Genomic DNA, 21,519 nt, shown 5'->3' with positions numbered 1-21,519 from the left:
TGGAAATCACTCACAGATACTTTGACTTTATATGTCATATTACTCGACATAAAAAACTCATTTAAATTGAAACTGAAAAGTCAGCATGTGCTAGAGCCAAAAGATATCTATCTCAGTATCATGTGTATAGAAAATACTCATAGAAACTTAGAGTGACTATCAGAGTGTAATCACTCAAGTATTTACATTGTTGTCTAGCTTTACTTCAGTGAATAGCTTTTACAGCAAGTAAGATTACCTGTATTAGGGAAACTGTCCCCTAGTATAGTGCTTGCAGAGTTTGGACATACTATTTCTTCTTGTTATGCTAAGCTTCATTTCCCTTCAGCAGTAAACATGTGAACTGAAAATCCTTCTTTCTCAGGAAAACAAACAAACAAACAAATAAATAAATCCCAATGTGTACTGTAGAATCCAATATATTTCTTTAGGTAATAATATACATTTTGTTTCTTCACAATTAGTTGTATATGGAAAAGCTGAGTGCAAGGACATAGTTACACCTTAGAGAAAAGTCCTGCTGATGCAGCTGTTTCTCAGGTCATTACTCCTGTATAAAGAAAAGTATTATGAACTAGTACAAGAAAGGACTCTCAGGACCTAAATGGCACTTAAAATTTGGACTCTGATACCTAACCTGGGATGCTTTAGCAAAGGTGGGGAGAGTTCTTCCACCTGTGAATTTAGCCCATACTTAATTACCACTAGGAAAATAAAACCACTGTGTCTGAATCTATTCTTCAGATTGGAGTCAGAAGGGCAGTAACAGTGTTGGTAACACACAAATGTTTTTGTTATTTCTGAGTGGTGCATGCAGCATGAAGAGTTTCTTTTTTTACTCGCTCTGACCCTCAACGAGTAGGATGGGGGTGCACAAGAAACTGGGAGAGGAAATAGCTGGGACAGCTGACTTGAACTTATCGAATCGTCTTCAATGCTGTGTACCATTGTGATCAATCATAAAAGCTCAGGAAAGAAGGAGAAAGGAGGAGTATTCATGGTTGTGACACTTAGTTGTTGACACTTCTCAAGCAAACATTATGCATGCTGAAGCGCTGCTTGCCAAGAAACATATAAATATGTGCCTGGAAAATAGTGAATAAATTCCTTATTTTGCTTTGACTGAGCATGCAGCTTTGCTTCACTTACTAAACTGCCTTTATCTTGACGCTTGAGTTATCTTACTTTGTTCCACTGATTCTTTCCCCCATCCCGCTGAGTGAGGAATGAACAAGAAACTGAGTGGGTGCTTAGTTGCTGGCCAGGGTCAACCCATCACAGTGACAATTTCTCAGAGATGTAGCAAAGTTTAAAAAAATGATATAGCTAGTATTTTCTTAATCCAGAGCTCTGACATGATGTTCTTCATATGAAAACCTTTGAAGTTTTTTTTTAAGGCTCTACATAAGCTTTTAAATCAGACTAGTTCAAATCTGAGCACACACAGAATACAGACTTGATAGAACATCGGCATTTCAGAGAAGAAAAGAAAGCCTGGGCTTCAGTTTAAGAAATAAAAGGTCAGTGTAAATAAGTGTAGATCCAGTCATGGTAAGCAGAAGGAAAAATCTTAACTTTTAATGTGGAATGAAATTAGATTTTTTGTTATTGTTACTGAGAGAGGACAGGCAGGATTTTATGTGATGGCCCATTTCATAGCTCTTTGAATGGCTTCCAAATATTTTCTGATACTGGTATGAAGCATGGAATGATATGTAAAAAATGATCTGTGTCAGTATTTACACCAATGAAAGGTCTCAATTTAAGCAGAACTAACTTAGTGTTTTAGGGTTTATCAAATCAGTGTTAAAAATACCTTTCCTATTTACGGGGCCACTCATTTTTAGAAGGCTTATTTTAGTAGTCAACCTGCAAACATGGAAATTACACTTTCAAAGTCAAAATTGCAGTAATCAAAGACCGTAGTTAGAATGTGCTACTACTGTCAGATTGTCCAAAAAATAAAAACTAGTACAACTTTCAAAATGGAAAAGAATATTTCTGCACTTCTTTGAATGGTATATGCGCTTTGAATGGTATATGGCTTTTTAAAAGGGTGTGTGGGAGCATCCTTCCCATTGACTGTGGTCTTTCACGATAAAGCTGCTCAGCAGTGGGGTCTCCACGTGCACAATGCCCTTCAAGGAGCATCCACGTGCTCAGGCACAGTATACTCCACTGGCTGCATTGTGGATATCTGCTCCATGGTGATATTCTGCAAGGGCTGCAGAAATAAATAAAATAAAAAAGAAAAGAAATGGAGAAGAAATGAAACTGGAGAAGAAAACGGGGGGGGGGGGGGGGGGGAGCCAAGGGGGAAAAAAGCAAAGAGGGGAGAGGAGAGGAGAGGAGGGGAGGGGAGGGGAGGGGAGGGGAGGGGAGGGGAGGGGAGGGGAGGGGAGGGGAGGGGAGGGGAGGGGAGGGGAGGGGAGGGGAGGGGAGGGGAGGGGAGGGGAGAGGGAGGGGAGGGGAGGGGAGAGGGGAGAGGGAGGGGAGGAGAGGAGAGGAGAGGAGAGGAGAGGAGAGGAGGGAGAGGAGAGGAGAGGAGAGGAGAGGAGAGGAGAGGAGAGAGAGGAGGAGAGGAGAGGAGAGGAGAGGAGAGGAGAGAGAGAGGAGAGGAGAGGAGAGGAGAGGAGAGGAGAGAGAGAGGAGAGGAGAGGAGAGAGAGAGGAGAGGAGAGGAGAGGAGAGGAGAGGAGAGGAGAGGAGGAGAGGAGAGGAGAGGAGAGGAGAGGAGAGGAGAGGAGAGGAGAGAGGGATTGCTGTGATGCGTCTGTGGTGCCTGTGACAGCACAGAGGACGAGTCACAGCGGGGGAGCTGTCATCAGGGCCAGCAGCAGGCAGCGCCACCACACTGTGGCCTGGGCCATCGGTGAGTGCAGCTCGCACCTCCTGCAGGCCATGGCTCGGCTGATCTTCCTCGCCCTGGCTGTGCTGGGCATTGCCCAGAAGCCGTGGCTGGTGGATGATCACATGGATGCGGATGTAAATGAGAGAATGCAGCAGCATGCAGAGCAGCTGATTGAAGGCATGGCTCAGCTGCTGCATGAGATGGAGGAGAGGAGCCAGGAGCAGAGCGGGGTGGCCCTGGGAGACCTGCTCTTCACTGCCTTGCAGCAGTGGCAGCTCTGGACCTTTGCTGACCTCCTTGTCCTGCTCTTTGGGCTCTGCCAGTGGCTCAGGAAAAGGAATCGTGAGCCAGGCAGCAGCAGCAAGCAGGGCAGCTCCACAAGGAAGGAGAAGGAGAAGGATGAAGACGACAGCGACACCGATGACACCTGGGATCTGGGCAGGGTTTGGGCCGATTGGACCCAGTGGCCAGTGCTGTACATGGCTGACAAGTGCAAGGTGGTGGAGGAGCAGGTGGAGGAGCTTCTTGGTGCCTGCCAAAGACTCTCCGGGAAATCCCTCTTCAAGCCACATCTGCAGCCTGCCATTGGCATAGGCTGCCTCTATGAAGGCTGGAGTGCCTGGCAGGACAACGTCCTGTACCACCTGCTAGTGCCCCTGAGGCCTCCCCCCGGGCACGCCTTCCACACGGAGCTGGGCGCCGCGGGGGAGACGCCAGCGAAGAACCCCGGCCTGCGCGTGGAGCTGGAGTGCGCCTGCGCGAGGGAGCGGCTGGTGGGGGACATGCTGTGCTTCCTCCACCACCCCGAGGACGAGCTGAGGAGAAGACAGGAGCCCAGCCTGCTGCGCACCCTCTGCACCGGCTCCTACCTGGATGTGGAGGAAACCACCCGCTGGTTCCAGGCCTTGGTGAAAGCAGCCTGGGAGCTTCTGCCGCAGTCACGCCACTGCCGCCAGACGGTGCTGCCCTCCCACCGCTCCTGCAAGATCAAGCTGGCCAACGCCTCTGAGAGCACCCTCTCCATTGAGATCACGCTTGGGGTGCGGCTAGATGACTCTGACACCTTCCTGAGCCTGGAGTAGCCGCGGCCAGCTTCACCAGCAGCACGGCGCCGCCAAAGAGCTGCGCTGTGGCAGAGATGCAGTCTGTCGGGCACACGGCAAGGCATGCCCGACCCCACAGCTTCCACCTCAAACATCTGCAGACCTGCGCCTGTATGCTGGTGAGCAAAGGCTTTTCCCCCCATGCCCTGAAGACGGCTGTGATTCACCACCTGACAGCCACAGCCCTGGCAAGCCTGGCGAAGGAAAGATTGCCCCCTGCGCCTGGATGACCTCCTGCGGAGCCTCTGCTGCTGCCTGGAGAAGAAATGCCTCAACCACTTCCTCAAGAGGGAAGGCAACGAGAGGGTACCTGAGGAGATGGATGGTGTTGTTCCTGGCCTCCCAAACAGCTGGACTGCTCAACTTCTTCCAGGCAGTGAGCACCCAAACTCTTGTAGAGAGTCCATTCCCTCCAGGAGCTTCAGCCTATGCACTGATGCCAATAAATAGCTTGGGTAAACAAATGCTCTGACTTTGTCTGCACAGAACTTTATGGGGGAACATGGGCACTGGGTGCTGAGTGCACTGCTGCCACAGAATAGGGAAGTGTTTTCCAAAACACAGAACTGGCTGAGGTTGGAAGGCACCTCTGGAGGTCACCTGGTCCACCCCCCCTGCTCAAGCAAGGCCACCTAGAGCAGGCTGCCAAAGACTATGCCCAAGATCTGTTAATTACAGGCCTGTCAGTCTCACCTCAGTGCCAGGTGAAATTACGGAGAAGACCATTCTGAGAGTTATTGAAAAACTCTTCAGAGACAACACACTCATCGGTCATAGCCAACATAGGTTCACAAGGGGAAAGTCCTGTTTAACTCACTTAATTTCATTTTACGACAAGGTTACCCATCTAGGTGACAAAGGGAAGCCAGTTGATGGAATCTGTTTGGATTTCAGCATAGCTTTTGATGCTGCTTCTCACAGTATCCATCCAGACAAAATATCCAGCATACAGCTAGACAAGGACATAGTATGATGGGCGAACAGCTGGTTGAAGCCCTGACAAGCCTGACAATGGAAAGATTGTCCTCTGCACTTGGATGACCTTGTGTGACACCTCTGCTGCTGCCTGGAGATGAAATGCCTCAACCGCTTTCTCTTAGGCAATGAGGGAGTGCTCGAGGAGGTAGACGGTGTTGTGCCTATCCTCCCAAACAGGTGGTCTATTCAGCCTCTTCCAGCTCCAAGTGCAGGAGCTGGCTGCCCACTCCAAGGAACTGTGAGTTCCAGGAGCTGTGAGATGAGGTCACAAGAAGGCTCTTCCTCCACTGACGTTCAAAGAGGTCTTCTCACACAGTACTGCATTTATGGGACTCCCAGCTGGTGGCAGGCGATGACCTGTTCTGGATTTAAGAAGCAGACAGGATGTGACAGACAGAAAGGAGAGAGAAAGTCCTGTGCAGCAGCCCGCTGCCAAGAGAGGCAGTGTCCTTGGTGGGACAGTCTCTCCAGCTCAGCAACCCAGGATGACTGTGGTGTTGCAGCCAGCGTTGTCATTGATTTTCATGGACTGGCACAGCCTGGGTGGCCATTTCGCACAGGCCCAGACATTCCCCCTCACAGCTGTGGCTGCGCAGGGAGCAAGTGAGAGGCACTGCTGTTGGGCCTCAGCAATGTCACTGATGTTTTGAAGACAGAACTGCTTGTGAGAACAAATGAAAATGGAGAAGAAACTGATAGTCTATGATTCTATAATGGTGTGAGTGTAAAACTGCCATGTTTACATGTGAGTGTAAAACTGCCACAATCACTTGGCATTTTTCAGATACACAGAAGCACAGACTTGTTGAGGTTGGAAGGGATATCTAGATGTCACCTGGTCCAATCCCCCTGCTTAAGCAAGGCCACCTAGCACAGGTTTACCACGACCATGTTCATAGACAGCTTTCCTCTGTCTCCAGAGTGAGAGACTCCACAACCTCTCTGAACAACTAGTGCCTCTGCTCGGTCACTTTCACATTAAATGTGTTCTGAGATGTTCAGTTGTCACCTCCTGTGTTTCATTTTGTGCCTATTGCGTCTCGTCCTGTCACTGGGGGCTATTGAAAAGAGCTTGGCTCTGTCTTCTTTTACGTGTTTTTGTATACATTGACAAGCTCTCCTCTTGCCTTCTCCAGTCTGGACACTTTCAGCTGTCTCAGCCTCTCCTCATTCGAGAGAAGCTTCTGTTCCTTAATTTTTTTTTTTTTTTTTTTTTTTTTTTTGTGGCCCTTTACAGGACTCTCCAGAATGTCCATTTCTTTCTTGTACTGGAAGGCCCAGGACTGAACACATCACTCCAGGTGTAGCCTCACCAGAGCTGAGGAGAGGGGAAGGATCACCTCCCTTGGCCTGCTGGCAACACTTCTAATGCATCCCAAAAATTCCCATTAGCCTTTTTTGCAGAACTATGTGTAGAGCCCACACTTTTAACTTTGTTAGTATATTTAAGCCATCGAAGCTATTATAATGAGGAGTAAGTATATAACAACCCGCTAAGTATTTTTAAAGATTGTAAGATATTATTTTTATTTTTTTTTACTTCTTTCAATCAAGTACAAGAGGTGTAAGGAGTTTATTTAGTTTTCATGTCTGTTTTTCAGAAAATATTTTGTTTCTCAAGGATGAGAAAAAACAAGCATAAAATCCTTCCTTTTCTAAAACAAGCAAGGACTTCCTAGGAAGGGATAAGGGATAACACTTAAGCATGTGTGCATATGTTTATTATGCTAGTTTAAACGTACAGAATGAGGAATGTTATTTTAAGGAAAAAGAATTTTATTCCACATTAAACTTCTAGTATCTCATGAACAAAATTAACAGAAAAAAAAGTTGTTGATATCTTTTAGAATTTCAGAGATTTTAGATAAATTCTGTTGACCTTTGAGTGTCTGATTCTGCAAAGCTAATAATGGCTTAATTCTAGATTAATTCTGGTGATTACAGGCTTAGGATGAGTTTGTTTTTTACTGGAGAGTATAACTGTAATCATTACTTTTTGCAATTTCAGTTGCACATTATTTTTTTCTCAAACTAAAAGACAGCTCAAAATAAAAGAAAGTTACGTTTTTCTGTGCCAGATGAATATGATACACTATGATAAATGATTCTTCAGGATCTAAATTGTGGAAACTTGTTGAACCAATGTACTCTGCTAGGCATATATGTACTTTAATCAAGATGTAAAATCCAAGTCTTACTCAATTTCTTTTGATAAGAAACAAGAGGTTACTTTGTGCATATGGTGGAAAGAGGTGGAATGAGTCTCCTATATGGTGGGGAGAAGGAAACATTCCATGTTGCTGACCAGATTGACAGATGAATGAATGAACATGGGACACACAAATCACCATAACAATGGAGTATTTCACAGTATTCTTGGTAGTCTCACTCAATTTATGCAAGGCACTGACAACTGAGTGACAAGCTTGCCCCTCAAATACTGGCAGGCATTTTGAAGAGCTAAACTGACTTCACAAAACTGAACTGCACAGTATAGTAATTTAGTCTACTTATTGTCTACAAGGTGAAGTGCTAACAAAGTCAATAGCCTAAAGAGATATTGACTACTTAGCTGAAGCTTTCCTTTTCTTTTTTTTTTTTTTTGTGTGTGTGTGATTTTACCTTTTCATGTTTGATCTCTTATATTTCAGTGAAAAAATATGTATTATATATCATGCAGAGTAAGACCCTTGCCTGACTAGTGAGTTATCGAGGCCTTTAAATTCTAAATAAAAATGTTCTGAAAATATTTGTCCTCAGTGCAATTAGGCACCTGAATAATCCTAAATTTGTCCAAGCTGAGACAGTATTATTGAAGAATGTAAGGTTTAAAGTTTTGTAGATTTAGCTGTGGATTTAGGCCTGTAGTTAAAAAAAAAAAAAAACAGGTCATATGTTTGTTATACCATATCTGACAAATGAATTACTTTGAAAATGTAATTGTCAAAGTAATAAAAATGATTACCATTTCAGGTTCCTAAAGACACCAGCCAGCCTTACTGTCCAGGCTCCCCTGGGGCCTCCTCAGCCCTGCCCGTGCACACAGGACCCCATTTCAGCTCATCCCAGAACTGTTGTCCCATAGGAGACAACAAGTAAGTGCCCATAGGGGTGGCAGTTTGCAGCTGTGGCCCCACTTGCTCCTGTCTGGGGTCACCTCAGCTCCTACTTGTCCCCCTTCTAAGGCAGGCTGCTTTTGCTGCTTCCTAAAAATAATTAAGCATTTTGAACAAGTGCTGTTATCTTCACTTACTAAACATTGGTAACAAATTGTTTAAAATAGTGAGAATTTTTTTCATATTAGTATAAAGAAAGGGAGGAAGAAATTTTTGTTTTGCAAAAGCTTAATCATTCTTTTTCATTTTCTTTGATTACTAGGTTGATATTTAGATTAGCAACTAATTCTGGCATATCTCATATTATGGTGTGACCGACCAATAGACCCCTACAATGGAAGAAGGCTCAGAGGAAATGGCCAATGTGCCCAAAAAGCTCAGGCAATAATGTAAGGTGTGACTGACCAAAGCTGTTGCAAAGAAAGCTGACTTTGTATCGACATAGAGGGAACTGGATGGTGGCCTTTGCTTTAGATAAACAGCTATGTCATTTGAGTGGAGCAGCTAGCGGTGTAAAAGTTTCTTCCTGACTTCATTAAAAGGCTGTGAATATCTCCCTGAGTTAACCAGACGGTATGAAGGTAGTATACTTGGCTCAGCCCAACATAGAGTATAAAAACAGGACAACTAGCAGAAGAATTTTTAAGAGAGCAATGGGTTTGAGCTGTTTTCAACACATGTATTCCTTCCTGGTGACTGGGAACAGCCGGTATCATGATGGTGAGTATATTGTGGAGACCAATGATGGGGATGACATAGGTATTGTGATTTAACTGCATATCACAATCACTATATTTTGCTAAGTGTTACACTTGTTTTGTCATTTCAGTATATTTTCTATCAATCTGCTAATCAAAAATCCCACGTAACATGAAATTTTTTCAAATAAGTGAATTTGATATTAAACATTATACCTTCCACATGTGGAATATCTGAAAGAAGCTGGTCAAAGAGTATTGGACTCTAGCAAATGGTTTACAAGCAAATTTTCAACAATACAAGGAATCTGTTCCTGGTTCATTGAAAGAAGAGACATGTAAATCGATTTGTTTATTAAATAATAGGATTTACCATGCAAAGTCTCATACAAGTCCCATATTTAATCCTCTCATTTTCTGAAATCCATTGAGAATAACTATAACATTATTAGAATGTCATAGAAGATGTGTAAGAGATCATTTGTGCAGAGCTCACTTATAGATCCCAGCTGAAAATTTTGCCAATGACTTTGAGGCCTGCTAATTCAGTACATTTTTGCAGTTTAAAATTTAAAATTATCTTTGATAGAATTATTTAGTATTTAGTAATAAGTGAGTCATCTGTACTCTGTATAAACAGAGATTGTATTCAATGGAGAAAAGGACAAAGTAATTTGATTAAGATGTACCACTTTAATTAGCAAAATGTCCCCAGGGCAATAGGGGAAATAGGACGGTTTTCAAATCCCCTTCTGATTTACAGTCTGAGGGGGATCATTTATATATTCTAAAAAAAAAGTAAAGAATACCTTAAAAAGTGTCTCTAACACTGCTTGCTATTTGTGTATTGTCAATGTCAGTGAATGTTGGCTATTTTTGTGTCTGAGTGTATTCTCTAACAGAATTAGTGAACAGAGGTTAACAGCTAGATGTACAACATATATCTATTTAAATGTAGGTCATGTTCCTGACAGATCTGAAGTCTTTTCTTTGCCAGTATGCTGTTTTGCAGCGGCCAGCATGGAGTAATGTGTGAATATTTCATCTTTGGACATTAAGATCCAAACACAATTAGTTAATAAGCATAAATGAATACAATTAATATTTTATTCCATAAACTGTTGGCCATCTGGATGAGTGAGTGCTGAGGATCTGGATTTGCAATGCTGTCACATTTCAGGATTACAATGTTTTCAGTATTAGAGGCAATGCTTTGCTTGCACAATCCCTATTATTGTTCCTAGTTCAGTTGTAAAATCATTTTTAACAACAGAGTGGAGGTTTTAGCTTGATTATCCCTTGTGCAGAATTCTCTATGGACTACTAGCTATAGGAAGGGAAATTAACTTTGCTAAACTAAATTAGTCTTTGTGAACACTGCTGTTATTTCCTCCGTCCTTCATCCTATCACAGTCATAGCTTAGATGTAACCCAAATGGAATACTCATGTGAATGCAAAAAATTATTTTTCTTTCCAAAAGTGATGGATGCTTACCAAGGTACTGCTCTCTGTTTTCAGCAGGGTGTAACAGTAACTAGCCCCTAAAGAAGCATGAGCTGAAATGTAATAGTCCCTTTAAGACTTTAATTTCAGTTAAGAGTACCTGAGAGTTCTGGTCAAAGTATATTAGCAACTTGATTAAATTCCTCTCCGTTTCTCTCAGACAATGCCCTTAACTGCTTCTGTTGTTTTACTGTATTAAAGGCTCATCAGAGTTATGGCTCCTGACTTAGAGAGTATTAATCACCACTGGGAGAGCACCACCAGGGTAAAGTGACAACGCCGACACACTTCTGCTGCTGTGTTTTATGAAGAAGGTCAGTATTACCTTTATTGCATTGGCATTTGTAAGACAGCAATTCTACACTTAGATTTTTTGAAGTGTCAAGGACATGAATCTATTAACTGGGTATGTGAAGACTGCCTCAAATTTCCTTGCAGAACTTTTCATTAAGATATGTACACATCTTTGTTGTACCTACATGTGATCTAGGAACAATAGTAGTTTCACAGATCTATTAGATTGCTAAAAGTGACATTATGATTAACTCTACACATTTTTTTTGTTTCTTTCATTAATGTTTGAATTGCTAGAATCATACCCACTGATACACCGGTAAATGAAAAGGTAGGTACATCTAGCAACTTGACATTCACATCAGGGAAAAGGTATTGCCTACATTAGACATGTATACTCTTTACTTATATTTAGCCTGACTGAACATCTAGCTGCAGCAATATAAAATTAACATGAAAATAAAGTCCTGGATTATGTTTATGAATGAAATAGGTGTGCAGAGCATAAACACATTTGTCTGTGTACCCTGATTAGATAGTAGATATGGTTCTACTTTTATAAAAAATACATTCCTTTCTGAAAGAGATATTTATTATTTTCTATCCCTGTTTTGCAGCACAAAATGTATCTGTATGTATTCAAAATATTTTGTAGATATAAACCTTCAGAAAAGAGGTATGGTAAACAAGATTATAGTCACTGAATTACTTGGAAAATGGTTTAGTCTTGCATTTTCAGAAACTTAAGTATTCATTTAGTGAACAACAAAGCTTCAAAGCTTTTTTTCCCTGTCTTTTCCAAGCTTTCCTTTGCTGTTTATCTACATGCAGTTATATAATTATATTTAATGATTAATCATTTGATATGAGCCAAAGTGATCTTTTTAATTAGCAGTAGCAATACTACACCTTGTTTTTTGCATTAGGATGGTAGGTAATTTTTTATTTATTGTTTGCTTTCATAATAAAGGGTTCAGGAGAGATGTTTATCAGGACAATTAGTGACTCTAGGGTTATTTTAGCTAGGAAAACAAGCCAAAACAAAATTATAACATGCCAGCATGCCTTTCATCAGATGTAGCATGCTCTCTGTGGACTCAGAGAGCATGCTTCTTTGCCAAGAACATCTGGCTTTTGAAAAGCTGATAATAAATTTGGGATTCCTTTAAGAAAATCTGAGAAGAATCGCAAACCCAGGAGTAACTTATATAGTGTTTTGTTGTTGTTGTTGTTTGTTTTGGGGTTTGTTTTTTTTTGTTTGTTTGTTTTTTTTTTTAAGTGGAAGCAGTTTAATTTTCCGTAAGGATGAAGAGCAGAATGAGAAGGACTCGTCAGTAAGTAAAGCTGGCCTAAACAAATTATTCAGTAGGTACATTCAGTTCTGCAAACACCAGAAATTTTGATTTTAACTGCAGTTTGCAAAGTACGTTGGCACATACATCATGAACATGAAGCAATGAGAAAGATTTTTGAAAACTTTATCATTCTAAACAGATCATATTCTGTTCTGTATATTGAATTAGAGAAAGTTCCTTATAAAAATATTTGTGTATCAAATTGAATAAGAAAATGTTCCTATAAAAAGCTTTTTTTAAAAAAAATATATTTATTTTTTAATTCTCTAGGGATTGACTCAGAAGTTTAAGCACGTGTCTAATTCAAAAACTATGATTAGCTTCATGGAGGCTAACTTTATACATATGATTTAAGTTCAGCATGTCACTAAAGTAATTTGCTGAACCAGAGTCCATGTTCTATGTATGCAAGAATATCTATACTGGTTCCATCTGTGATGCATTGTTACCTTCACATTATAGCTAAGTCTTTTAATTTAATCCACACTGCACTATGTCACCACCAGCATCTAATACACTTTTTTATTTTGTTTTATTTTCCAAATAATTTAAATTTTTAGACCATTATCAAGTACATTTTTTCTTCCTTGAAGCTGAACACATTGACTTCTGACGATTCTGCGTAACTTTCCCTGAAGTCCAGACAAGCAGACGATAACTGCCACCAGGACAATGGAGTGAAGCTTTGTGTTAGCTCAAGGACACACAGAATCTCATTTTCCAAACCTGGAAAATAAGCACCAGAATGACTCATCAGCCAGGTATGTTTACTGTGCTGAAGTAGCTTATCAGTAAAAGAAACAGACTTAAAAATCATTTGTGCGTACAGATGAGTGGTTCTGTAGTTTTGAGTTTCATAATTTTGTACAGATGTGTGCTAAGCAGCACTAAAAGCATTATCAAGGCCTCAGTGGAAGCGAAAATGGATCTTTTCTCAGTGGGTATAGAAGTTTGTCCTTGCTGTATCCTTCTGCCATGTACCGCATAGTTATTTAGATAGCAGAACGAAGGCTGTCTGAAAGCAGGTTTTCTGTGCAGCACGAAAGCTAAAATTTTGCTCTTCCGTCCCAACATGCTGTTATCTAATAAGCATGTGTGTTCGGAAAAGACAAGAGTGAGAAACATTTGAATAAATGCACTGTCATTTATATGACAGTTCTTGCTTGTCTGGGGGCAAAACCTCAAAAACCTTAGTGAAATCAGTAGTCAAATAGCTGTTGTAGACTAGCAGTAGTTTGCGAATACGGATCAGAATTTTGTTTGTTGCATATGTTCATCCACAGTGTATTATTATTAATATTATCTGTTTGCAGAAATTACGTGCACTTTGCATTTGGGAGAATAAGTCTGCTAATGTTTTCACCAAGTGATAAATGTAACCAGTGTTAAGAAGTTAAGAGGATTTATTTAGTATCTAGAGATAGTTTCATGTTGTTTCTTTTCTTGTTTCTTTGCTTACCTTCTTTTCTCAACTGCATGACAGAATTCTGTGTTTTCCCTCTGTTCCCCCCCCCCCCCCCCAAATCACAGAATGAAAGAGGCAGTGAGCTAGCTCTCTTTTAGACATCTGTGTATTCTTCATTTACATAAGTGAGTGAACTATGATTTGTGGCATTTCAATAGGAAAAGACCTTATAAAATATTTACATTTTGAGAGATTTGAAGAATTACAATCGACATCTAATTAACTCACACAAGAAATATTATATTCTGTGATGATCGTAACACCAAGTTCCTTAATGTTACATTCCTACTGTAATTGTTGTCATTCTCTGCTTTCATCCCATCACCTTTTTTGTGTCTTTCATTCCAACTTTGATCATCCACCTTGACAAAGTCTCAGTTCAGCATAGCACTGGCATATATGTTTAAGTTTTAAGCATTGGATTACCTCATTAGCCAGTTGCACTTCTACTCTTACTAACAGCCCTCAGTTCAGAAATATACATAAATATGCAAAGTTTTCCTAATCATGATGGAATGGATGGCTGGCTCAGTGTCTTTATCGTAACTCTTTCATTAGACCCTGCTAAGGAACCTAACCAGGTTTGATGTTTGAAGTCCTGGCCTGGGCCAGCAAAAGCCCATGGAAAATAGGAATTATGACACACTTTGAGAATAATAATCAGTAAAGCAGATTAAAAAAAGAAAGAGGAAAAAAAAGAGGACAATATCAAACACGGGGTAATTCTGTAAGAGAAATTCCATCCGAATTTTTCTTAAGAAAGAACAAATCAGTATGTAGAATTGTCTTTTTTAGGGGGCAATCTGCTGGCTCCAGCAGCAATACTGACTCACCAAATGACAGCCTCAGGTAGTTTTCATCTACCATATAGCGGTTAACATAGTTTACAAAATCACAGGTCAATGTACTGATTTCAGTCTCAACATTTTATTCTGATCAGAGTTATTAGCTTGGCCAGTATTTTTGGTAAAGTCTGGACATGAATGAGAAGCATGAAGTAAAGGAAAGGAATTCATTATGGTAGCATTACTACAGAAGACAACCTTAATTGCAATGAAGGGGGACAAGTTTTTTTTGCTTTAATCTTCGCCTGTCTAGCTATGATGCCTCCTCTTTGGTTCTTTCAACAAAACTGTTAAAACCAATGCAGAAGTGGAAGGAAATCCAGTGTCTCTTGACAGTCTTAGGACACAAAATAGCTGTTCACTCACTGCTTGCTTCTTGGATCCTATGGCCTCTCACCCCCAATTTGTAGTACCACCTGGTGAGACTGTCACTATTACTGGTCATCATCACCAGAATGGAAGAACATAATGATTGCCACACTAGAATAGCCCAACCAGGTGTGCCTAAGACTGCCCTGTCTCCAGCAATAGGCAAAGACGTGATTAACAAAGAGTCTAAGAGGACGAGGATGGTATGATACCTTCCATGAACACTCTTTGCAGTCTTCAGTAAATTACAGTTCATAAACCTCTAGGACCAAAAGTATTTTCGTATTTCGTAGCACTAGGTGTATGATTTTTTTTATGATGCTTGTCATTGTTGTACAGATGGGCTACACAGTACCAAGTTTCAAGACCATGCAGAAATGAATTTTGGGTGCAGCAGGTTAGAGCCTGAAAGCTTATTCCACACTGTGGCCTTGAAATAATGTATTTGAAATTATTTGTGTAATGAAACAAAGATCCTTTTAAGGTATACCTCTATTTGTCATTGAAGGATTCTTTTCATATTTCATTTTAGCAGTACTTACCTCTGTCTCTAAATGCCTATTGGAATCTAAAGTATATAATAACAATAGATGTAGTATATAATAACCATATAGGATTAATATATAGTAGAAAATAATAAAAATAACTAATGATACATAATAGTAACATAAAATGGAATAATCAAATGTCAGGCTTTCTCCTGGTCCTTGTACACCACCAATTATACTTCATGTTTTGAATCTCCAGGGAGGAAAAAATTATTCTTCCCAGCCTGTACTGGTGTGAGAGAAGTCAGCTTTTGTGCTTCTGGGAGCAAGTGACTTATAGCATTGTCTGAAGCCAAATATAATATGAGTGGCAGAAAAACAAGCTGCCACATGCAGTTTACCAGTCTGCAGTAGTGAACAACGATGTTCTATTACAGCCATTGAATGGCAATTGAGAGATTAGAAATTATGTTTGCTGCACATACAGTGACACAGTGGCTTTTTCTAATTAAGGTAATATTAGAGAACTGTTCTCTTGGTTAGTGGCAAATGATGATCTTCAGTGTGGGATATTCCTAGCTCCAAAAATAAGTAGTGGAAAAATGGTTCTACCTCTAGGCATACAAACTTTGTCTCAGTGAGCTAGGATCACTGCAGTTTGACATATTTAAATTAAACTGTCAGAAGCTTTCTGTGGGAACACCAGGGGGGATCCTAGGGTCAGTGTAAGGAGAACAGCCTTTGGTGGCATCCCAGAGTCCAGGAACATGGGAATCTACAACTTGAGACACCACGCTGAGCCCACCCAAGAGGTTCTGAGAGCTCTTCCTTGCACCCCTAGTTTAGGAGATACTCCATAGTGCTCCAGCAGCCCTTGTTTCAGGAAAGGGAGTCTCTATGTTACTCAGATTTACCAATATTTCTTTTAAAAATGTAGCACTTTGTCTGCAGACCCAGTATTGAAAATGACTGATGTCACAATGAAAGAATCAGGTTACACTACGAATCATTTACAGTAATATGCTGAATTTCACAACATTTCTAATTTCCTTTGTGAGTCATTTTCTTCTATGCTTGTTCAATTCTGCATTGTATCCCACAGTTGGACTTAGTGGATTAAGAAGTAGAAGTTTTGTACACAATTCAGAATGTGGCTGTCAAGTTTTGCTGGCTATTAGGTCCTCAGTCACCTGAGAAATATTAAATCTTTAAAGACCTTTCCTATGCCACATTTTTCTACGTTACAGGTTTTGTATAAAAGAGACTACTATTGTAGAATATATTTGAATGGCAATATTATATATTTTTCTTCCTCTCTAACATATCATTTTCTTATTAAAATCAAGCACTTCAGTTAAAGAAAAAACAGAAAAACACTGCAGAAACTGATCATGCTGATGATTCTTCCAATCATACTGTGTGTCATTTTGTTATATTTTCGGAATGCATACTAATATTTAAAACATGCTAACTTCTGACTTAATGTCCTTCCTCCAAATCCTACATTACAATCACAAGGTGTCCCCAGCATACTATACACTCTCACAACTTTGTGTTACGTTGTGTTTTGTTTCAGGGTTTGGGGGGTGGGTTGTTGATTTTTTTACCACACAGTATTTTTCATTTGTTTGCCTGATACTACAGTATTGCAAGATTCCAGGTCTAGGAGGTCATTGGCCTCCAGTTCCAGGAAGTTTCCAAGGGAATATTTTCTATTTGTGTTTACATATACTCAATCTGTGCTTTCAAAGACATTTTTTCATCTGAGTATTTCCTTCCGTTGGCTTGCATTTATTTCTTCCATTGTAATAACATACTTCATTGACAAAAGAATCCAAGGGGAGATATGCAGCTAAACAGAAATTTTCAGATGGAGAATAGAAAGCAAACAGGTACTTGCTAAAGCAAATTTTGATTTAGATACTGCTTGAACTATTTCTAAAATGAAAGGGGAAAAGGCATGTATTAAGTCTTTTCTCTCCCTGTTAAATTACTTGAAAGTCTATCTGTAGGCTCAGCACAGAATTTCAGTAGTTGAGTAAGCTATGTTCTATCAAGACTCTTTCTGAAGATATTACTGGTAACTGAAATTTGATTTCTTATGGTGAAAAGGAACATTCAGAAACAGGGTAATACAAAATACACAAAAAAACACTTTGATATGTTTATGAAGGGTTTAGTAAAACAGTAAGCTGGTAATCGTTTTTTTGTTTGTTTGTTTGTTTGTTTTTTTTAATCTAGTGAGTGCAGAAAAGCAAGTATGACTTGCATTCAGAACTACAGTAGTAAGAAGAAAACAGTGGCATGATTGTACCAATCAATTCCATCTAGTTTTTCAGAGTTATAAACATCTGCTATTCTATAGGTCTATAGGGCTTTGTTATGCATGAGTGCAGTATTACTTCCTAACTTTTTTCCTACCACATATACTTATTTTCTGCTGAATTATATTACAGAGATATAAATTTATAATTTTTAGAAGTTTAGATATACAAATATAATTTTATAATTATTTTCTGCTCTATTTTACAGAGATCCACACAGCCTGGGAGTGGTATTTTTTGTAGTGTTTCTCGAGCTGGCACAGAACAGAGAAATCTGTTAAACAAGATAACTGACTGTAAGATGAGAATTGCTACAGCTATATTAATTGAAAAGTTTTAGCAGCATTGGCTACAATATTCTGAATAGTCCATTGAACTCTAGCTTGAGATTAATCTGAAAAAGAAACACAGTTTCATATAGGGTTTATTTCTCATTGAAAGGGCTTTAAAAAAAAACATCAAAATACTATTAGTGTATCTACACTGAGAAGTCTATGGAAACTTAGCAGTTTTCCAGTAAGAAATGAAAAGCCAAGTTTTTCTGTTTATATAATAAGTATACACATGGTACTGCATGCTTTGGCCTTTTTCTTTTTCTTTTTTTTTTTTTTTTTTTTTTTCAGCATTCTTTTAGAGGTCCTGGTGAAGAGTCCCTGAAAAATAATTTCTCAGTTAGAAAGAAGTTACGCAAAGATTGTTTCTGTAGGCTTGGAGACCATAGTTCAAAGAGCAGCTTTACCTTAGGCAATCTAATCTCCTGTTGATCTGCCAGTCTTTTTCTTAGATTTTCTTCATGTTCCAGAGTTAGTTTTGTAGACATCTTTCTATTTTAAGTATCACATCAAGTATCTATACCACAGTCCCTTGCTACCTGTGTGATCCACACCTGGAAAATTCAGCTATCACCATGCCTATCTGCTCCATAGTAACCACATAAATTATCATTTTTAATTAGCTGAAATCTGTACAAAACATAAATATTTTCAAGGTAGGGAAACTGAACTGGTAATTCTGAGCACTGTGCTATATATATTCATTTATTCAATACACTAACACTAGTAAGTCACTTGAAAGCAATTTAGCAGGAAATAAAGAAATACAACAGAGCAAAGCCAGTAATTTCCTTTCTAGGTATCAATAGGCTGTTTACCCAGTATCACTGGCTCTGGCTTTAACACTGCTCAAGGTAGTTCTCAGATTTCGGCTTTCATTGCAGCATGAACTCTTTAAACTGACTGGGTTCTTTTTGTTACCAGCATTTTCACTGGTTGAAAGTTTGGCTGTCTACTCAGATGTGTCCTCAGAACTGTTCATTCTTAACTGTCCATAAAAGTTAAATAAAGTCCATGACCCCCACATCCATATTAATTCTGCTTTATCAGGTTGCTTTTGTTTTTTCTTTCAGTTTTTCTAAGCTCGGTATGCTCCAGTAAGAAATAGTGACAATAAGAAAATCCAATTATCTCCAGATGGATGAAGTCCTCAAAGCTGTATTTTCAGAGACGGAACAAAAGAATGAAAGTGAAAATACCAAGGCACACATAGCTATCAAATAGTGAAACAAAACACGAGTGCAACATGATGTGATGGGGAGTTATGTGCTGAGACCTTCCATCCTTCTTTCTGGAAAATCCTGCACATAACGACGTACAGAGATAGACCAGAACTATTACACCTGTACAGGGCAAATAACTAGCATGTGCACGGTGAATCCAATGCATCTTTATCATAGACTGACTCTGCAAATAATCTTCTGTGAAACAGAGATAATCAAGGGGCTTAAGTGTATCACACATGGATCTAGCACAAGGCATGCATGGCAGGACTGGAGCACTCTTGCATGTTTCTGTGCACACACCACACATTTAAACTCTGCCATCTCTTCAGGACATAAGGGCCTTAAGCAGGATTTCTAAATATCTGGAAATTTAGGACTGAAGAGCTGAAGTGGATGATGTTAATAGTACAGAACTACAGGACCCTTAGTCTGCCTCAATCTACAAAATTCTGTGCCTCCACACAGGCTCAAAATGTTCTATTCATAAGTGATTTCTGAAGCATGAAGTAAGAAAAATACATGATTTTGGTTGAAAATGAGTAGAATGAGTGTTTTTTGTTTGTTTGTTTGTTTGTTCGTTTTCTGACAGTTTACAAGCATTTCAAAAGTCATGTCACTTAAAACACAATGCTTGCTTTATAATTTATGAGGCTTTACGTCTCATTATTCCCTAGCAAGATACATGAAGAGACCAAATCGTCTGAATGAATTCTGCAGTGGAAGCTAAAAGGATTCATTTTTTTTTTCATGGATGAAAAAATGGACCTGACCTATCAATTTCGTAGAGAACAGTGATCTTCATTCATTATCAGATAATTTTCAAGGCTACAGATAGGTCCAGGTGTTTGGTTTCTTTTTTCTCATGTAACACCCATTAAATGTACAGAATGATACTATTTTCTCTTAATACTCTTTTGTGTTTCCATCTGAATACAATTATGAAACATACTCAGCGTTTTCAAATCTTCTCTGGTAAGTATTCTCATAAAAATAGCGTATGATACTAAGAACCATATATGTGTGCTATATAGTATTGTTGGGCCTAAATGTCTCAACTCTGTAACGGGCCCTTTGACAGTACAGTCCTTGTGTCAACCCATTAGTTCTCACACTTCTACTTTTTTTCGATTCTCTCTGGCATCCCACTGGGAGGGACTGAGCCAATGGCTGCATAGTGGTTAGCTGCCCGCTGGGTACAACAGTCTTTCTGGCACCACTGTGGGGCCTGAACTCCCAACCCTGAGAACAAGAGTCTCATGCTCTACTGAAAAATATGGAATGCTTCATGAATTTGCATGTTATTCTTGTACAGAAGCCATGCTAATCTCTTTTGTATGGTTCTAATTTTAGTATATGTGCTACTGAAGCAAGCTCCTCTTGGCACCCTGGTGCCCATGCTGGGCTGGATGTTCAAAGGGAGAGTACCCTCTACACATCATGCAACTGACGCTACATGGAGTAAGTGGGTCACACTGATCACACAGCAGGCTCAAGTAGGAAACCCCAGACACTCAGGAATCTTGAAAGTGATTGTGGACTGGTCAAAAGGCAAAGATTTTGGAATATTGCCAGAGGAGGAGGTGACGCATGCTGAAGAGGTCCCACTTTATAATAAACTACAAGAAAATGAGTTGCAATATGCCCTGTTCACTGATGGGTCCTGTTGTATTGTGCAAAAGCATCAGAGGTGGAAGGCTGCTGTATAGAGTCCTACATGACAAGTCATAGAAACTGCTGAAGGAGATGGTGAATCAAACCAATTTTCAGAACTGAAGGCCATCCAGCTGGCTTTAGATATTGCTGAATGAGAAAAGTGGTCAGTGATCTAGCTCTATACTGACTCATGTCCAATGCCCTCTGTGGGTAGTTACAGCAATGGAAGTAGAGCAACTGGCAGCACAGAGGCAAATCCATCTGGGCTGCCGCATTGTGGCAAGATATTCCCCCCCCCCCCCCCCCCCCCCCAGTAGAAAACCTGGTTGTAAAAGTATGTCATGTAGATACTCATGTATCCAAGTCAGGCTACTGAAGAACATCAAAACAACCAGCAGGTGGAGTGGCTCAGGTGGATCTGGACTGGCCAAATAAGGTTGAATTATTTATAGCTCAGTGGGCCCATGACACCTCAGGCCATCAAGGCAGAGATGCAACATATGGATGGGCTCATAATCAAGGGGTGGACCTGGCCATGGACACTATTGCATGGGTTATCCATGAATGTGAAATATGCACAACAATCAAGCAAGCCAATTGGTTAAAAACTCTCTGGTATGGAGGATGATGTCTGAAATATAAATACAGGGAACCCGCCAAGGCAAGCACCATGTACTTACAATGGTGGAAGTAACCACCAGACGGTTAGAAACATACCCCCTCTCCCATGCTACCACCCAGAATACTGTCCTGGGCCTTGAAAACAAGTTTTATGGTGACATAGCACCCCAGAAAGAATTGAGTCAGACAAAAGGACTCATTTTTGAAATAACTACATAGACACCTGGGCCAAAGAGCATGGCATTGAGTGGGTACCCCTATCATGCACCAGCCTCTGGGAAAATTGAACAATATAATG

The 21,519-nt window shown here is 40.1% G+C and overlaps 1 non-coding gene and 1 pseudogene across 1 annotated transcript; one reads left to right on the top strand and one right to left on the bottom strand.

Annotated features, from left to right (window-relative positions):
• Positions 1-2,725: 2,725 nt before the first annotated feature.
• LOC136791347 (inositol 1,4,5-trisphosphate receptor-interacting protein-like 1) lies at positions 2,726-6,436 on the top strand (annotated as a pseudogene).
• A 13,778-nt stretch (positions 6,437-20,214) lies between these two features.
• Positions 20,215-20,317, bottom strand: LOC125184999 (U6 spliceosomal RNA). Its single transcript, XR_007169800.1, has one exon. It is a non-coding gene; the product is annotated as a U6 spliceosomal RNA (small nuclear RNA).
• Between the last annotated feature and the right edge of the window lie 1,202 nt (positions 20,318-21,519).

The sequence above is a fragment of the Anser cygnoides genome, chromosome 1 (assembly GCF_040182565.1).
Source record: "Anser cygnoides isolate HZ-2024a breed goose chromosome 1, Taihu_goose_T2T_genome, whole genome shotgun sequence".
Classification (NCBI taxonomy): domain Eukaryota; kingdom Metazoa; phylum Chordata; class Aves; order Anseriformes; family Anatidae; genus Anser; species Anser cygnoides.
This window is presented reverse-complemented; position numbering and strand designations above follow the sequence as displayed.